Below are 3,938 nucleotides of genomic sequence, written 5' to 3' on the forward strand. Positions count from 1 at the left end.
CGGGCCACCGTCACGCTCCGCATTCTCTAGTTCGCCAATCATAGTAGAAAAAGGGAGTACCTCTGACTCAGAAGAAACTCCCTCCTCCACTACATCGACAACCTTCTCAAATGGATCGGGGTTGTTCACTTCTGGAACAAAATGGCTTTCCCACAACTTCCAGAAGTGAGCAAAGTCTCTCCCCAATATTGCATCGCACATCAGACCATGCACCAAACCCACAGAAACTATAGCTGAACCACATGGTGTCTCGATGTTCACCTCGGCAGTAACATAATATTGAGTATCCCCATGTATGCAGGTCACACCAACAGTTTTCCCTGTATGCCTCAAGGGGTTCACCAGCTCAGCTTTTATAAGTGTCACCAAGCTACCAGAGTCTAACAGTGCCTCTACTCGGTTGCCATCTACAGAGAGTACACACATGTGCTTATCAGTCTCAGCCTGCCGGTCAGCCGTACAGGCTGTCTGTGCAAAGAAAGACCCCCTGCGGTAGACATGAGCAGTATCACATTGCATAGGTTCAGTTGTAAGTGCACAATTAGCGGCAATATGGCCGAAGTCACCACACCGGAAACACTGAATCATATTAATGTCTAGTCGTTTACGGGGCAAGAACCTTCCTGGCCTGGCAGGCCTGTCTCCAGGTTCTACACCCTCAGTCTTAGGTACATCCCACTGCCCAGCACCCTTCTCCCCTGGAACAGTCTTACCAGTGTCTGTGGGAGTTCGCCGATGCGCCATCGGGGCTTGGTGGGGCATACTCCTCAGCTCCTCAGCCGCCACGTACCTCTCCACCAGCTCGACCAACTGGTCCGCAGACTTAGGGTCTGCATGGCTCACCCACTTGCGCAGAGTCGCAGGTAATGATCGTAGGTACCGGTCCATCACGACCCTTTCCACGATCTGTGGTCCCGTCAGCGTCTCGGGCTGTAGCCATTTTGAGGACAGATGGACGAGGTCATGCATCTGTGAACGTGGAGGCTTGTCCATATGGAACTCCCAGCGGTGGACCCGTTGGGCACGAACAAAGGTGGTGACTCCCAAGCGAGTTAGGATCTCCTGTTTTAGTTTTTTATAGTCCTTGGCATCAGCCAGGCATAAGTCGAAATATGCTTTTTGTGGCTCCCCAGACAAAAAAGGTGCCACCAGACTTGCCCACTGCTCCTGGGGCCAACTCTCCCTTTTTGACCGTTCTTTCAAATGCGGCGAGATAGGCCTCCACATCATCGCCCGAAGTCATCTTTTGGAGGAAGTGACTGGCTCGTACGGAGTGAGTGGTGGTGGGAGGACCAGTATTAACATCTCTGGGCCGGGCGACCAGGTGCTGTACCACCTCTTTTATGGCCTGGCTGTTTTCTGCTAAGGCCTGGCGGGTTTCCTCGATGGCGACCTGTTGTTGCCTCTGGGCTGTCTCCAAGGCCAACAGTTGCACCCTGGTGGATTCCTGCTGAGCTGCTGTAGCTTCCTGCTGAGCCCTGGTAGATTCCTGCTGAGCTGCTGTAGCTTGGAGCAAGGCCTTAATAATGTCCTCCATTTTGTCCTGGGGTGTAGGTTGGAAGCTGAACCTTGCCTCTCTGAGCATTGGCTGACGCCTCCTCTATGGGACTCCAAGGACACAGTGTTATTTCCACACTCACAAATTGGGTGTCTGTCCCTTTAATTTTTAAATGGAAAGTTTTCCTCTTGCTGCAACTTCAGTGTGTGTGGGTGCCCGCATTCTCCACCATATTGTGACACAGTTAGGTTAGGGGGTCCCTCTCCTGGGTAGAGGACTCCTTCCTTACACACACACACAGCAGCAGGGAAGCAGCACACCAGTCTGGATGCAAGTACAAGCTGGTCGGCGCCAGTCTTTATTGTACAATGTCAGAAACATAAAGAAAACATAAATATAAATCCTAGCCCTGTCGGGGCACTAACTTCACAGGTAGTTCCCTCACTACCAGAACCTGGCAGGGCCTAATACCCTCACCAGCAACAAAGCACAGCACAACACTCCCTGTCTGCTCTCCCAGGTGAGACCATCAGCCCTCAACACACTAGGCTTATATTGGCCACTCTCAGGTGGAAAACTAACAAGCCTGCTACCAGGCTGCGAGAACCAAAACCTGGAGTGGCCGTGGGTGGAGCCCTCCCTCTCCTCTCACCCACAACCCCCAGGTCCCAAACCGGCTTTTCAAAAAGCCGAGACTCAAGCCTGCTACACTGCAGACTTTCTCCTGGGGATTTTAAACACATAGGACAGGAATCTGGGATAAATGTCCCTGCCACAGACCACTTTACCAGTGATCCTATCACAATATATATATATATATATATATATATATATGTGTGTGTGTATATATATATATATATATATATATACACTGTATATATATATATATATATATACTGTATGTCTGTGTGTGTGTATATATATATATATATATATATACATACACACACACACACCTTAGTATAGATATACCCCTCCCCCACCCTGGTCTTCTCCACCTTTTGTGTGGATAGTCCCACTTCCTCTTTGCTGTCCTCCTCCACCTCCTTTCCCATCACATCCATGTCCCAACACCCCCTTCCCCCCACCGCCCCCATACTAACCCCGGAGGCCAGTGTTCCTCTCCTCAGACTGTCCTGTCTCCCTCGCAGTGGGAGCCATTGGGGTCGCACACTGAGGAGACGTGACAACCTTACATAATTATTATGTAGTATATATATATATATATACACACTATATACTGTGTGTGTGTATATACAGAGAAAGAATCTACTACAATACAAGATGGAGAAACCACAAAAGGAAGAAATGTTACCATTTACTACAACATATAATGGACACGAGAATCACATTAAAAAATCTCTTAACAAAAACTGGAATATCCTTCTGATGGATCCTTTACTCCAAAAGATTTTACTGACAAAACCACAGATTATATATAGAAAATCAAGGAACTTAAAAGATTTACTGGCACCGAGTATGCTGAGGGATAAAGGAAATGAAAGACCAACTATGAATACTTTGAAGTGCAATGGAAGCTATAAATGCGGACATTGCAACATTTGCAAATTTCTTCACCCCAAGAGAAAAACATTCATGAATTCGGACGGATCTAAGGAATATACTATAAAGAATTTTATGAACTGTAACTCCACATCAGTGATATACCTGTTGGTGTGTACATGTGGACTTAAGTACATAGGAAAAACCAAGAGACCACTCAAAATCAGAATTCAGGAGCACATTAGGAACATTAGAAACAGAGTTGAAGGACATGCAGTCTCTAAGCACTTTTCGATAAAACACAATTCGGATCCCGAAGATATCACCTTCAAGGCAATAGAACACGTTACTCTGGGAGAAAGAGGTGGGGATTTGGGCAATCTGCTATCAAGAAGAGAGATGTTCTGGCTGTTTGAACTGGACACACTGGCACCTAAAGGCTTCAATGAATACTACAAAATTGCTCCTTTCTTGTGATATGCTCCATTCCTATCTACTAATATACCTCCAGGTTATGGATGGGCCTGAATAGTACCCTGAAGGTTCATCTTCTGAGGGAAGTCCAGGTTTGGTAGAATATCTGGCATTATGGACCATCGAAATATGTATTTGCTGCCATACCATCATGTGTGAGCCCAATCTCGTCCGATCTTGGAAGCAAAGCATGAGTGGGCCAGGCTAGTATTAAGGAAGGTAACCCCTTGAGAATACCTGGTGCTGCAAATTTAGCCGGCGGTTTGGAATATAACCAGGCTAGAGAATGATAATGCCTAAAAAGGGAATTATAGCATATTCATATTTGAAAGCCTTAAGGCTGATGAGTGAATAATGGTATCAGAACTTTACAATTTTAACTACCTAATTGAATGGAAAGAGGTGGTTCTTGAGTCTGACTAATATGAATATCCAAGAAATCCTCAGAGTCTTTGGAACCTCT

At 46.5% G+C, this 3,938-nt stretch overlaps 1 pseudogene; it reads left to right on the forward strand.

The window, feature by feature from the left end:
- Nucleotides 1-3,608: 3,608 nt before the first annotated feature.
- Nucleotides 3,609-3,727, forward strand: LOC148524048 (5S ribosomal RNA; annotated as a pseudogene).
- Nucleotides 3,728-3,938: the final 211 nt, after the last annotated feature.

This window comes from Taudactylus pleione, unplaced genomic scaffold, assembly GCF_031769625.1.
Source record: "Taudactylus pleione unplaced genomic scaffold, aTauple2 ptg000122l, whole genome shotgun sequence".
Taxonomy (NCBI): domain Eukaryota; kingdom Metazoa; phylum Chordata; class Amphibia; order Anura; family Myobatrachidae; genus Taudactylus; species Taudactylus pleione.